The sequence below is a fragment of the Corvus brachyrhynchos genome, unplaced genomic scaffold, assembly GCF_000691975.1.
Source record: "Corvus brachyrhynchos isolate BGI_N302 unplaced genomic scaffold, ASM69197v1 scaffold26, whole genome shotgun sequence".
In the NCBI taxonomy this organism is placed as follows: Eukaryota; Metazoa; Chordata; class Aves; order Passeriformes; family Corvidae; genus Corvus; species Corvus brachyrhynchos.
In genome coordinates, this window is record NW_008239324.1 from 3,521,219 (window position 1) to 3,537,709 (window position 16,491).

Genomic DNA, 16,491 nt, shown 5'->3' on the forward strand with positions numbered 1-16,491 from the left:
AAAGAAATGGTTATTCTAGGTTTCACTCTCATTCTTTCTTAAAAGTCTTCTCCAGTAAGCTCAAATTGTAGAGCTGATGAAGTGATTTTCTGTGCTGCGAGTATTAAGGGTACCAGCTAATTTAGCTATCATGATAAATACCTGCTAGGAGCCTATTTTCTTGAAAGAGCAAAGAAGAAAGGAAACCTTTTCTGAAAATGGGTAGAAATAACTGTATTTTAGTTTGTATGGAAAATATTTTGAGGGAAAATAACCTCAGATAATGTGGGACAACATGGGCTAAGGTGCTATTTAGGGAAAGGACATGAGATTCAACTTCTGAGACACGGATGAGGGAGGAGAGTGGCAATACTATGTCCTTGTAAATCTGTCTGGTTGCTGGCACTTGCCTTCAGTAATTAGTGGAGCTGTTGTAAAACAGTATGATCTTACAGAGGAAACTATATTAAGCAGCACCAAGCTGCTTGAGGTGTCTTGGGCTACCTGTGGCCCAGATGGGCTGTACCGACAGTCAGGGGTTTGCCAGACATCAGAGACTGCTTAGCCCAGCAGTAACTTCATGGTCCAAGGGGTACTAGGAAGAGTGACAACCCCATTGCCTTGCTGTCCCACCTGAGGTATGGTGCTCTCAACTGGTTATACTCAGGATGGCAGGGCCGACTGACCTTCTGTTAATTGGATATTGCAAGGCCAAGAGCTGTTCCTTTGCGTGATCCCACATTTGAACGTTTGCCATTTACCTCCAAAGGTTTACTATGGAGAATTTTGGCGTTGCTCTGTCTGAAGGGCTCCCTCTTAGACTTGGGAATGGCAACTGCAGAAAAAAAACCAGGCAAGGCAGGTGCAAACCAGGAGAGAAATCAGTTGGGGAAATTATTTAAGCCATGTTTTGTCCCTCTCCTACATGCATGAAGACAGCAGGCATTGGGTGTAGGCAGATGGGCAAAAGGAGAGCATGCCTTGATTCTTCATGCAGGTTTTATCCCAGGCTGCCATCTAAGCGGAAAAGCAGCCCATGTTCGGCCTCTTTGTCCCTAGCTAAGAGTGTCCTTGGCCCTGAGGATGCTTAGTTCTCCTTACACCAGCCACGTGAAGACCCCAAACCTCTTGCCCAGCCTCTCTCTGACAGAAATGCCAGGCAGCTGGGCACAAAGCTTTGCACAGCTCCCTCCTCATCTCCCTCTATCACCACAGCAGAACCATATATAGATCTGTATGAAAATTATTATAAATCGCTACTCTGAAAATGGGTGCATATAAAAAGAAAAGTTAACTCTTCAGCTGAGCCACTGAATCACAAGTTTTTGCCTCGAGCATATTTTCACAGCCCCTGCAAAAACAGAGGCATTAATGGAAAGTCTGACACTGCATTAACTCCTGCTGTACTGGGAGTGGCTGCTGAGTTTAAAATGGTCACCAAGTGTTTTCTTCATCTTCATCACAAAGCCTCGTGCTTGGAAAACCACACATGACAGTGGCATTGCAGGCTACTCCACTCCTTTTTCCATGACAAACTGCTGTTTTAACTAACAGTGCTCCAGTGCCAGGCCCCATGCTTTTAGCAGCCCAGCTGCCCACAAGCCCTTTTTTTGTGGTTCCCTTGTCTAGCTCAATTTAAACCCAATGTGACTCTGGCTAAGAGAGGCATTTTGCAATCACCTACCACAAAGTGATAAGAGGCTGCTGCAGCAGATGACTTGTGTGCTTCCCCAAACAAGCTCTTCACTTTTAGGAAGGTCGGCCGTGTCATTTCTCTAATTTTCTGGCCACAGAAATTTATATTTAGAAAAGACCAAGGAAACTTCCCTTAACCTAAGCAATATTGCATAATGATGGAGTAGGGGGATTAATGCAAAGGTTTTTCTTTGAGCAGAATTCTGAGAGATTGGGACCTGGAAAGCCTGAATAATGACTTATTTCAAATATGCAAAGCCAGGGCTTTCTGTGTGTTTCAGATTCATTCCTGTTTCAGGTCAGTGTTTGCTACAGTGGGTGCAACCTCTTCAGCCGTGGCCCATGTCTTAGTCTGTATTTCCCTGGTGCTGTTCTCCTGGAGAGCCATGGTCCCTCCAGGATGCTCCTACCCTGGGCCTTGGCATTTACAAGCACAGCCTCCTCCCTGCCAGAGCCCCTTGCAGTCCTGCCGACCACTCCTTCCCTTGCTATCCTCCCCAACTCCTGCCCCTTGATAGGTTTTAAAGAGATTTATGCACTGCTGTTATTACAGTTGCACTACTGGGCTCATGAGTCTGTTTAGACACAAATGCCAAGAGTAATAACAAACAGTCCTCAGTGCCCTGGGGCTGCAGCCACAGCTCAGGGATGAGGTTCCAGCCCCTGCGTGGGGAGAAGCTGAAGAGGGGGAATCCTCCTGTGCCGAAGGTGGGTGGCAGGTGAGGTGCACTGTGGTGAGATCTTTGCACCAGCACTCTCCTCCCATGGGCTCATGGCTGTGAGAGATAAAAGAGCCACGTGGCTGGTTTTGGAGCTGTGAAGTTGGTGTGAGGTCACCTGGGGATCTGCTGGGGATGGGCAGTGCCCTGGGAGGGACTGTGGCTCTGCAGGGGTGCTGGAGGGCACACTGCTGCTGTTATTTCAAATACAGAAGCTCTCAGCCTTCTACAACACAGCAAGGTCATTTTGGCCCCTTTTCAGTGTTTTCTGGCAATTTCTTCCTCAGGGATCTTGCTCTCATGAAGTGTCTATGAACCCCACCAGCTTGAGTGTGGAGAATATATTGGGTGGCAGCTACCTACCAGCTGGGTGTTGAACTATATAATTAACCTCATCAATCTGTCCCTCTGGGCCTGTGATGCTTTGGGAAATGCAGCTGAAGCTCTCTGAAATCCCTGATTTCAGCACACACAGAGAACCAATGAGGTTCCCTCCTGTCTCTCCAAATGGTGCTTCCTCTAGCAAAAGGAAAGTTCTCACGATGATGTTCATCCAAATCTGAGAAACTTTTGTTAGGTGAAAGGCTGTGGCAATTAACAGCCACAAATACTCATATGTGGTTGTACTGGACTCGTGATGGCTGGGGATTTAGAAGAAATATATGGTAATTAGGCCTGGTTGGGAATTGAACCATTTTTGTGTCAAGAAAATTAAAATGGTTGGAAATTATCTATTTTGCCTGGCCTGGCTCAAGGTATGAAGCAATCATTGGAGCAAAATGGATACAGAGAGTTCTGTTCATTAAACCTTTAGGAAAGGATGTTGCCACTGCCTTGCACAACAGCCACAAAAAAAAAGTTAGTTTGGGAATGACTAATTGCGGCAGTGGGAGTGTGATATGTGAAAGCAGAGGCTTGAATTGGGAACATTGTTCCAGTCCTTTCTGATGGAAGTTTGAATTGTAACAGTAATATTGGCACCTCGTTTTCAAACATGATTCTGGAAAAATACTGTGAAACTTTTCTATTTGGAAGCGTAACTTTCTGACAGTAACTCGGCAGTGGTTTGTCCCTGTGCAGAGCCTAATGGATCAAAAGTTCAATTTCTGCATAGTCTATTACTTGCATACTCAATAAAATAGGATGCACGAATGGCTTAGCCTTTTTTTTCTTTTTTTTCCCCCCACTAAATGCAATTTTTCCCCTCAAAGATTACTGAAAATTACTTTTGCAAGTCAGTATGAAGGCTTATCAGTCCAGTGGTGTTCAGATCCCATATTAACTGCCTCACATTACTGTGAACAAGAACTGCTGTAGAAACCAATGGACTAAGAATGTAAAGTACATAGTGCTGATGTATGTCCCTGCAGTAACCCTTTCCCATCTTAGGTACTTGATAGTCTCTTCTTCCACAAACAATTATGTCTTATTTAAAAAATGCTACATCGTAGAACTTCAACTTTCCTGATGCTTTGGGGCCATATCAGTCACAGATTTTGTGACTGATGGGCACAGAGAGCAAACACTCCCCACTAAGGAAACATGTAGAAAGATTGCTTTCACAGCATGCTCAGGGCATATTAAAAAAAAATATGTTTCAGCACAAAAGGAAAAGAATTTAGCCTGTGCCTGTCAGGCTGCTTTAAATATTTTATTTTGCCTGTCTTCAGAATCAGTGTATCCCAGAAGAAGTCATCCCTTGGGGCTCAGCCCTTCAAGGGTATGGTATTCTTCAATCCCATTGATTTTAGTGGACCTTGAAGGCACTTAGTACTTCATAGGCTCAGTCCCATCCTCTAGAAGGGTTACCCCGTGCATGTTCACCTATTACAGCTGCCAGGAGATCTAATACCCTTTGGTTTAGCTGACAAAGGGAAGGTAGGCAAGTTCACAATAAAAACTAGAAGCTGGTTTTTAATAAAGAAGCCAGTCTCCCATGGATAAAGTTACCAAAGGATGGGCTCTCCCATCCTATAAAGAATGTACAAGGACTCTACCAAGGACTCTATCTTATTTTCAAAAAAAAAAAAAAAAAGCTACAGGTTGTGAAGACTTTGTGGATTGCATGCAGGAACTGCAAAGTCAAAGTCTCCTTCTGCAGGATATATATATGAGATAGAGTATCGGAACTGATAAAAACCCAAATGCAAATATTTCAAAAGAACATCAGTGTTGAAAAATGAAGGGCTTAAATGCCTCAGCTTTGCTTTCTTGCAGGACTGTAAACTGTCTTTCTTGTGGGTGTCAGTCAGTGTTTGCATCATCACCAGTCACAGGCTCTGGATTTCATGCAGGGCACACGTAGCCACTCAATATTTCTTTTCATCTTTATCCCTCAACAAGTAGGCACAGACCTGACACAGAAAGGCTTCAGATGCTGCAGTGCTCCCTGCATGATGTGTTTCCTTTCCTGCCCCGCCCTGTCCCCATCACACAAGGGCTCCACAGTCACTACTGAACACATTTCACATTCTGCAAGAGGAGGAAGCCTGTAGAGATGAGGAAATGAGGCACAGAGCAGTGAAGGTCAAAAGTTTCCATTTATTTTTGGTGCCCAGTTTGAGACATTTCAGTGTCATTTCTCAGAGCTCAGCATCACCTTTGCAGGTGGCAAAGGGCAGGGTGTCCCTAGTGGGCTCCTGCCTCGGGTCTCCAGGGCCAGGGAGCTGGGCTTTGCTGATTCCACCCTCCACAAGGGCATTGGCTCTTGAGAATGACCATATACAGCAGGAAAACAGCTTCAAAATGCCAAGAACCACCAAAATAGCCTTGTTTAGTTGACCTGGCATAGCATGCAGGGTTCCTTAAACCATACAGAGTCAACCTTTACGTGTCAGTCAGTTCCCAGCCAGTGACCTCTAAGCTGGTGGTCTCGGCCAGCTGCTCATGGCTTGCCATCTGCAGGGAGGCCATGGGCAAATTACAGATGTGTGGCAAATTACAGATTGTTGGTGTGTCATCATGAAGGACACTCTCACCAAAAGGTAGAAGGCAGGACAAATGTCAGACGCTTAGAAATACCCAGAGATGGTGCAGTGGCAACACGAGGCAGAGGGCTTGGTTCTCCAGGGAGCTCTCCTTTTCATAGAATCATAGAATAGTTTGAGCTAGAAGGGACATAAAGGTCCCCTCATTTCAACCCCTCAACCACAGGCTACTTTCATATATGCACCTTTCAGTAGACCACGTTACACAGAGCTTCATCCAGCCTGGCCTTGAACACTTCCAGGGACGGGGCAGCCACACCTTCTCTGGACAACCTGTTTCAGTGCTTCATCATTTTCACAGTAAAGAATTTTTTCTTAATATCTAATCTAAACCTGCTCTCTTTCAGTTTGAATCCATTCCCTCTTGTCCTGCCCTTGCCTCTAAGCTTAGAGGAAAACCAAGAGCTGCCAGATCTTCCACTGGATCTACAAAGTTATTAGGAGAGTAACTGAAAGCAAAACAAAACAAAACCCCCACACTCATTTGGTTTATTCCTGATGTGTATGTTGGGTTCCTGTAAAATAAAAGAAAAAGAAATAATTTTAAGCTGTGCCTTGGCACAGGCAGTCATGGAAGTCAGAAGTATATAGATATTCAAAAATGAGTATATGAAATTCATTCAGGATGCTAGATGCAGTGTTTGTGATGCCTTTCCTTTTGAGGAAAAGCTGTTCCCTCCAGCACTGCTCCTTGTCCCCCTTCCTTCCACATCCTCCCAGGAATTTGCACGTGGCCAGTCAGAAACCAACAGCCAAACTGGATGAACTATAAATCTGATCCACTCTTGAAGTTCCCCCAGTCTTAAATTTGCCTGCCCAAATATCATCTGGATAATGCTAGTTGCAGCCTGGACAAAAATACAAATAAGCCACGTGGAGCAGGACATTGTGTATGCAAAGTACATCAGTGTGCAGAAGCTACAAAATCAAAGACATGCTACTGACTGACAGGAGTTTGCCTAATATAAGAAGTAGGTCTGTCCATAGGTACTAGGAACGTACATATTACCTTCCCTCCATCCTGCAGAGCTCTTTAGGTGAGCAAGTGCTTGTCTCGCTCAGGCAATTTACGTGAGCGGAAATGTGACAAACGGGGACAGTCCCTACCTTGAAGTAACAGGCCACAGAAGGGAAGTTTAGCAAAAACAGGAGTCCTTAATAGTCATTCCATCTCGCTCAGTGAAGCTTAATTAAAGCACTGATATGCTTTTGACTGACCTTATTTTCATACCTGCTAATCAGTAAACTCATTACCATTTTTTAAGCTTGGTTTTGAATCTCGCTAATTAGCACTCTGCGGGTCAGCATCTAAGTTTGATAAAGACATAGAGGAAAACTCCAAGATCTGCATATTTTGGATGCTCCCTGCAAAGGCAAGTGGTCATCAGGTAAAACCATCAGCACAAGGCTGACCTGGCACTGGTTTGAGGTGTTCTGAGGTACTGGGTAAGCACTAGCCACCAGTGGGGACAGGACAGAGAGGAGTTTCCAGCTTTGACAATCAGGGCCTAAAAAATATCTCAAACATCAGCTTTCTACAGCTGAATCCTTTGGAGCTCTGATCTGTATGAAGCAGATCTGGAGAAGAGCAGGGCACAGATTTCACACGTCCTCGCTGCACTTGCAGGTGTATGTGGGAAATGAATGACAGGAAAAGAAGAGAACCAGTTTGCAGCAGTGGCATTTCCAGGAGGGAAATGTGGCCTTCTCGGTGTTCAATGAGATGCTCAGCTGCTCATGGGGCAGGCCCCACCCCAGGCTGGATAAACTTTTCTCTTGTACCCACCATCCTTCCACCTGTTGACCCTCCTAGACTTCTCCTCCTGCTCTGAGCTTCCTCAAGGTCTCAGCCTGCAAAGCACTCAGTGGGAGAGGTCCAGGAAGGTCATCCTGCAATAAACATGAGCTCCTACCACAGGAGACACAGCTGTGGGCTGGAGAGTGCAAAATCAGTGCTGTAAACTGGGATTTCCTACTAGAAAACTGTCAGGAGGAGATGGGGACAAGCAGTACCAGGCAACAGTTGCAGTCCTTTCTCTTAGAGGAGGGCAAAGAGCCTCAACCACATTGGCCAGCAAGTAAGGAATGACAGTCTGGGCCACATGTGGTGCTCTTTTTGTGGTCATATCTGTGCTCATCATTCCTATGAAAAGCAAACTGTTTCCATCTTCAGCAGTCAGGAATCACCAACGGTTTAAATGCTAAGAAAACAAATAATTACAATACTTAGCACCTGGCTTGCACTTTGCACATTGACAGCGCTGCACAGCCACCAGCTAATGAACTGAATGAGGTGTTCAATTACACAATGATTGTTAACGCTCAGTTAAAATCTACAAAACTGAGCACCAAATGGTGGAGCTGCAATTTCAGCTGCCGGCTAGTAGGCACTTCCTTCATAATCATGGATGGTGCTTAGCAATACTTAAAACAATCTATTTCTCCTCTTCCACCAGCTTTTCCTGATGTTTATGTGCAATGGCCTGTCCTTAAATGAGCCTCTCCCTTTCTGCGAGCTTGTAAATCTTGTGTTGTAAGACTCTGTGCAGTGTATGTGAGGTATGCTAGGCAGGCTGTTGATATTCTTGGATGAAGGCTCTGTTGCAAGGCTTTGCCAAACCCATGGTCCACCCATAAATAAAAGGGGGGCAAGGGGGTAAGCAGAAAAAAGCAAAAAAAAGACCAGTCTGTAAAGTAACTAAACCATTCAGCAAACAGTTTATATCTACCATAATTGAAACCTGACCAAGTCTGGATTTTTTTTTTATAACTTAGAATTTGACCAAACCTTCAGCATCTCCTTTATCCATGCAGACATGCAGGCATAGTTATAACAGCCACATGATCAGCTGAAAAAGTAATGGCTGAATCATGTGATAAATTGTGTTTATTCTTCATCTTTAGCTGTTTCACCCATATGTTGGCCATCTCCTTTGTCCTGCACACAGTGAGCCATCTCTGTGGGACTACCTCTCCTGTCCTGCTCCTCCCTGCAAGAGCTGTTTTTTGCCTTTCAACAGCCAGCCATAAATCTGCTTCTTCCTTTCTGCCCTGGCAAGACAACAGGAGCCCTCCACCCCCAAAGGCAGAAAATTCCTGTTGCTGACGAGTCCTAGCCCACTGATTCCCTCTGTGCTGCAACTGTTCCCAGAACCAAGCTCTGATCTGTACAGAGCAGATCTGGAGAAGAGCAGGGCACAGATTTCACACGTCCTCGCTGCACTTGCAGGTGTATGTGGGAAATGAATGACAGGAAAAGAAGAGAACCAGTTTGCAGCAGTGGCATTTCCAGGAGGGAAACGTGGCCTTCTCTGTGTTCAGTGGGATGCCCAGCTGCTCATGGGGCAGGCCCCACCCCAGGCTGGATAAACTTTTCTCTTGTACCCACCATCCTTGCCACTTTCCACACTCACCTTGCACCAGGAATCCCACACCAAGTCAAACAGGAGAAGGTTCCCACTCAGTGATCATGGAGGGCTGAAAGGGTGCTTCACCCTCCTGCTATGTGTACTCACCATGATTTATAAATATAGCTCTGGAAAATCATTCATTAATTAGTTGAAATTGCATTAATATAATAATGGAAGTGATTTTTTTTTCCTTTGGACTGAGGGAATAAACAACTCTCCTACAAGACTCTTTTATAGAACAAAGCTATGGAAGCAGCAAAGACGGTACTTTTAATGAAATGTGTACATTTACTTGTAAAAATGCTCTACGGATGCATATGCTGGGCTATAAACAAAGAGCTGAAAATCTGTGTGATCAGCAAGTCTACAACTAGCTACTAATTAGGTGTATCTCATTTAGGAAAACCCACTCGGCTGCCTGGGTTTTGTTTTGGGGGGGGACAGGACAGGAGAGAAGGAGAAGGTGATGATTGTGCTGGAGGAGCAGCGAGAGCAGAGACAAAATGAGTTTGAAGAAAATCTCTCTCACCCTCTATCCCAGACATGCAGGCCAGACCCATTAGCATCTCTTCTAATAGACTCCGTGTTTTAATTTTTCCCTTCCCATCTCAGAGTTTTTCACTGTCTGCTAGAGAGAAACCCCCTTGGAAGAGGAGTGTATGACCGGGGATCCTGCACTGGGCTCCTGAGTGCAAATGCTGCGCGGCCAAGGTCCAGCCCTCTCTCCAGGTCGAGGCACAAACACATTTTAGAAACAATTGGAGCAGCTGTAAGGAAAGCAGCCCTGCTCTTGGCACCTGTGAAGAAATAGGGCACAGTCAACAACACATACAGTAGTCCTTAGAAAAAGAAAAGTTTCATAAATGAAACTTTCTTGGCTATGATCATTAAAATAAATGGAAGCAAAGAGATTAATAATGAAGTAACCCAAGCAAATCAGACAACATAGCCTGTCTCCCATCCATTTCCATCTGAAGTTCATTTTGGCTCCTGCATCTGAATCTGAGTGAGTTTTCCTGATTGATGGATGATAGCTCACATCCAGGTATGATTATTTTTTTTTCCTTCTTTTTACACTCAAAGAGTTTTAGAATGTATGGCTTTGGAAATACCCATTGTCTCAGCCCAAAAATATACAGGTGGTTTCTAAATTGATTTTTGTAGACAGATGCTATTTTCATTTCATTTCACTTGAGAAGAAGGAGTTATCTGTACAGTTATCTTGCCGGCTGTGACAAACAACAGCAATATACCAAAGGAAAAGAAAAAGAAAAAAAAAAAAGAAAGTAAGAGTTTATGAAAATGTTATATCTAGACAAAGAGATAAAAAATAAAGGCATTCACTTATCCACCAAATTCAGTGTGAGATCATGATGAAGATTGTGGCAGTAACCTGGAGAAGCATCTTCCCACGTGCTCCGCACATGAATAACCCCAGTCAGAGCCTACCCTCGCATGCCCATGGTTAAGCACACACTGAAGCACTTTGCTCTGCAGTGTCAGCAGATGTTTTGCAGTCCTGCACCCCACTCCTTTGAAATCTTGAGGCTGGATCTGAAATCTTGATCATCCACAACCTCTTTGCTGCGCTGAGCAGCAGCGCCCAGCCCAGTCCCTGCTGTCGGGGGAAGGAGAGGTGGCTGTCAGCGACCCCCTCCAAGGGTGGGGACTGGGTCTGGGGCAGGATAATCCCACTTCTGAGCATCTCCCAGCCCTGCTGCAAAAGGCATCTGGTTTGGAGAGGGCTGCAGGGCTGCTCCCTGCTCAGCCAAAGGGTGGGAAGGCATTCTGGGAGGTGACTTGTTGGCTGAATTCCTGTAGAAAGGACTGAACTCATGTGGCTGGGATCACATTGCTCCGTAAAGGGCATGGCAGGGTTTACTGAGCCTTGTGCAGGAGTCCTTTTATTATTACATAACTCCAAATAAACAAAAAAAAAAAAATCATATCATGCTACTCTGGCAGGTACAATGGAAAAAGCAAAGATGGATGGATAATGTCACATTTTAGCCTAACAGCTGTACAGTTTCATGTTATATTTACACTCTTTGATATTTAGCTGCATCAGTATCAGGATATTAAAATCGGATATTAAAATAATTTTTTAAAGATCAATAATTAAACCTAGATTTCATTATTATTCAGAGTATACAAATTCACAGACCTGTTGTATTAAACACAATATAAATATCAGACTGTTAGTAATTGTACTCGCACTTAACTGCACATTCTGGCACATTATGGGGTAATGATGCTTGAAGTTACCAAACAGGTCAAAGATGAAAGGCCATGCAGTCAAAAATTTTAAAGCTCCTGATTTGTGAATTTATGGTTAATGTACTAAATTTGATCTCTTCCCCTCATATAAATAACTACATATAATTATATAATTATATAATAATTAGCCTGTAGTCCCACAGCAATTACAGAGTTATTCCATGGGTGTCTGAGCCATGATGGTGATGGCAATAGCTGGCATTGCCCCCTGCCTCCCACTCTGCATCTCTAACTTTCCAGTGGTTGCACGTGTGAAAATATCCTGAGCTTTCCGTGTCTGTTTTGCTGTGGATTTTGCCAAGGCTCTACTTTTATCTCTGGTTGCTGGTTCTGTTTAATTGGTAGTTTGCAGATAATAGAAACACAGAGGAATATTATTCATTCATCTTCAAAGAGCTGGAAGCAGAGAGTCTGGTGAGGCACCCAGGAAGCCTTGCAGAAGTCTGAAATGGGAAGGCAGTGTTTTTATCACCTTCCTCATTCAGAAAAAGAGAGAGAGAGCAAGAAAGAGCAAAGCAGCCTGACCAGGAGCCAAAAGGAGATGATTATGTGGTTATCCAGAGGGATTCTTTCTATTACTTGAAAAATCAGAGTGCAGATTTAGAGAGACAGGTTGATGTGCTCAGGAAGATCAATGAATATGAGAGGGTCATTGATGGCATATGCTGGGGTTTAGAGGTAAGTGGCAGCTTTGGAGGCAGTGACGGGAGGAGGGAAGGAAGCAGCTGGTGGTCAGTGGCATGTCCTGGGGTCTGTCCTGTTAAACAGAATCCCCTCCCCAGGGAGAAGAGGTGGCACTGTGGCCTCGAAGCAGCAAAGTTGAATGAGATTGCAGTCATAGATGTAAAGGGGTGAAATTTCAAGAACAAGCAAGTGCAAGAGAAGCTCTGTTGGAGCTTAAGATGTGCTGCTGGTGGGAAATGGTGAGGAAGGGGCTCAGCAATGCCTGCAAAACTCAAACAAATAACTCACCTAACCAAACACTCTCAGTATCCCATGGGCTGAGAGGGTTTTCAAGCGTAAATGTTTGCCTGCATGGTTCTTTTATTAAAACACCTTGCAAACCCTTGTCATGAAGAGTTTTAAGATGCCCTCCTGTTCTCTGCAGCCCTTTTGTTTTTCCTGGTCTGCAGTCACTTCAGCACATGCACCCAGCCCGTGGTCAGCCAGAAAAAGCACTTGGTCCTGCTTTTCAGCACAAAAACCATCCGTCTGTTATGCATTGATACAGAGAACTGCTGAAGATACAACAACTAGAAATATTTTTCTTGGCAAGGAGGAAGAGGCTTGGAGAGAAAGCAAGTTAGGGACAATAAAGATAGCCAGGAACTCTGGAGCACTGACCTCCAGACGCATCCAGGGTCATCAGGGAAAGTATATCAAATGTTAACAGATATCAGGAGCCAAGAACTAATTTTAAGGAGGGCTGGAAGATATTCTTGCTAGTTCAGTCAACATTTTAAAGCAGTAGTGGCAATTTCTAACATCACAGAGCTTTTTGCCTGTTTATTTCACCTGCTGTCTTTTGCAGAGGTATCCATATTTCCAAAATTTAGAAAGCTAAAGTCGTTGATTCTTAACTTAGGGCAATCAACAAACCCAGAAAATTTATTTTTCAAATGGTTGGTGTTGTAGAGGAGTTTCTGTCTGTACTTTATAGATGTGTGAGATATAGAGATATATGTAAGCACGTATTTGCACATGTATATCCATATGTTCATGGACTGCATCTGGGAACATACAAAAGATGCCATTAACTTCACATTCAGGAGTGAGGGCACCCATGTGAACAACTGATCTGCCATTGAGAAAATATTTGAGTATTGTAAAGTGCCAAACCAGGAGACTGATATAAAAATTAGAAAGGTTTCAAAAACCAGGGAACTGATATAAAAATTAGGAAATTAAAAGTAAACAGATTATTCAGATGGAGCTGCTGTATTTCATTCTAAGTGCAGTAAATATATGGATTACTAAGCCAATAAGACCACTGAGGCAAAGACTGGCTTGTGCTCTGGAAAAAAATGATTTCTTATAATTTTTTTGTAATTTCTAGTTGTTCATGGACATAAAGCAGATATTTAGCTGACTGACTGACCACTTTGCCAGTAAAAGTTTGGAGTGTAGTTCAATTGATCATCATGGATGGGTTTTTTACTCCCTTATTTATTTTGAAGACAAATTGCTGTAGTTATTTTCTCTGTTTGTTAAAGTCTGCCCATTTCAAGTGATCCATATGCAATTTACACAGTGAAATAATAAGCTCTTGTAGTGACTTATGTAATATTCTAAGCCCTGCTGAGCTCTCCCTGTGGCGTGTCACTCATTCCAGAGGTGCAGGAGTTCTGGGATGAGCATGGTCAGTACCTTTGATGGGCTTTTCAGGGCTTGAGTGTGTGCACCAGTCTGTGCAATGGCATTTTTAGCTCTGTTTTTGGGCACTTAAGCTGTTTTTGTACTTCAACAAACAAATCACCATCTTTGTTTCAACTTTTGGGTGTTTTTTGCCAATCTGAGAAGGCACAGATGAGAATAAGGCAATAGTTCACAGAGAGTTTCTCCCAAGAATATCTGGGGACCAGGCCAGGGAGGTGGTGGTGTAACCCACAGATTTGTCCTTATCCCTTGCTCTGCTAACCCCGAGAAGGACCAGGGGAAATGCTGCCTTAGGGATTGCTGCTGTACCTCAGTCACCCATGGAACCTGCCTGGTGCGCCTGGGCTCTGAGTGAAGATGGGTTTGCCCTGGAAACCTCCTGCTATGGCCTGTAGAAAGGGATGACATACCCAGCTGTGGTGCTCTTTGAGATTATCCTGCAGGGGAATGGACAGGATTCAGCCTTTAGTTGTGCAAAGGAAGGTAGGAAATCCAGGATAAGTGTGAACTAGGCAGGATGGTATAAAGGTACTGGAAAAAGGATTTTAAAAAAAGCTGTTCTCTGGTTCATCTGCCATGGTGTGACGATGCATTCACAAGTGTGAAAATCTTGGTGAGGGAAAGCAGACTGACCTTTGTGGGCATTGACATGTAGCAAAGTGGCTGCAGAACAGCCCTGTTTGTTCACCAGCACAAACCAGAGCCACGAGTGCAGAGGCAATGGCAGAGCACGTGGGACTCTCTGCATTGCCTGTATTTACATAAAGAAATTTCACTTCAGTTAAAGCTTCCTTGGGAATACGTAGGAGGTGCAGGGAACTCTTCAGCGGAGGATGCTGTCTCAGCCTTATATAAATACCTGTAGAATTGCTCAAATAGTTCATTAGTAGCTTATGAGTTTGTGTGCCTGCATTCCTCACTAGCTCTAATTGCAAGGATGTTGATTCCTACTGCATCCGAGCGGAGCCGGCGAGCAGATTCTCTGCTCTATTGCACCATTAAATGAGGTGTTACTGTGTTTGACTCGAGCTGAAAAGGATCCCTTCCCAGTTAGTAAAGAGACCGGCTAGGGCTGACCTAGCTGGGGACAGATTTCCTTCCAAATCACAGAGAAGTACTCCTGAATATGAGATGTTAATTATGGCAGGAATTAAGGATTAAACAGTCATGGCTTCAGGTTACTAGTGGGAACTGAAATCAGGATTACAAAGGAAACTGGGCCATGCCCTCACAATGCTATTACCCCAGTTCTTGAATCTAAAAAACCTTAGAAACTCATCCTCAGTGACCAATAAAAACTAGTCTAAATTGTGCTTACTGAGGCCTGAGGAAAAGAGTCATAATTGTGCAGCCATAGTTTGGACACCTTTCAAGGCAGAAGATAACAGCAAGGGCAAAAGAGTGAAATTCAGCCCTGATTCATACCCTCTACAACCTTTATTAGGGCCAAAGTTCCAGCACCAGCCACAACCACATCTCTTGCTTGGGAGAGTCAGACCCCACACCAGAGCCAGCCTCACACCTCGAGTCCCTGCAGAGAGAGCAAATACCTTGCAAGAGCATTTCCCTTTGGGCAGAGGCACGTGAAGTCCCTGTGTGAGTTCAGCCTCCAGCCTGGAGGACTCGATCGTCTCGATGCCCCACAGGACCTCCTGAAGGTCTCAGAGTGAGGGCAATGACCCCAATTCATGTTCTTGGGGGAGATGCTCACATGGACTAAATATTGATGAGGGCACCAAACCCTGCTCCTCACCCCAGAATTCTGTGGATTAAATTTACGGCATAGTAGCACATACTTAATAACCAATTAAAGCCAAGATTTATTGGGAGCTAAATTGCATTTGTATTAAAAATAGAACTAGAATATACTGTTACAGAATAAAAGCAAAACATTTTAGCATTTAATATTGTAAAAGACAAAGCAATCTAATGGACCCTAAATGTTAATGGGTGTAAAGATTTACACTTTAATTGCATTTTCAAGTCATCTTATTTTACTGTGCTCTTTTTTCTATGTACATAGAAATCAACAATGTGCTGCAACATTATACTTAGTAGCAGCAAGACTGACTTAAGGAAACCTATTATTATAGGCAAGATCAGTTTATTATGTATAAATCCTTGCAAACATTTTAATTGAAATGAGCAGTGGACTTTCACTGACCTTGGCTGCATGTGTGTGAGACCTTCATAGCAAATTAAGCTGGTGAAAAGTGCGTGTGAGAAGCCAAGAAGGGAGGGAGTGGAAACAAGACAATTTCTATATGTAAAGCTAGTGAATAAAGTGTATTAGATACAAGGGTTTGCTTTATGGCAGGTAAAAAAAACCAAACAAAAAACCAAAAAAAACAACCCTAGCAAATGATGAAACTTGAAATTACATCTGATTAGATTGTTAATTAATAATATTGTATTTATTAAAGTATTATCAGCTACGATCCAATTTTGGGATGACATCTGAGGTTGGTGTTTTAGGACTGCTTTCATAGCATATAGAAATGCTACAAACTTCCCAGAAACTGATTCTTGGGCTCATAAAATTTCTCTTCCAGTTTGTGTTACTGCTTCAAGATTCATCAGCTGAGTTACAGTTATGGCTGAATCTAACTCATATTACATTTGAAAAAATAAATGTGCACTAAAAGTAATTAAAGCATGTTGGTTCATGAATAATACACCATTTTACTACTATTTGCAGAGTATAATGAGACAAGCTACTAAATTGACAATGAATGCTCTATTATGTGATTGCCAACTGTTTTATAAGATATTGAACAGATTCATTTATTCTATCATCATGTGCATTATCAAGCTATTGCTTTTTAATAAATTAATTTCTCCTGTGTCTCCAGAGCCTTACTTTGAAATCTGGCTGAAGGCATAAATGGAATTAATTCTGCGGTCTGAGTTTAAGTCACGGTGCCTCGCAAGCCCCGCAGCTGGCAGCGGGCACAGAGGGGATTTCTCCGGGTGGCCGCGGCAGAGGGGCTTAATTGCGCCGGCAAGGAGCGGCTTTTAATAGCCAGCCGGCAGAAACAGTCGCCCCCG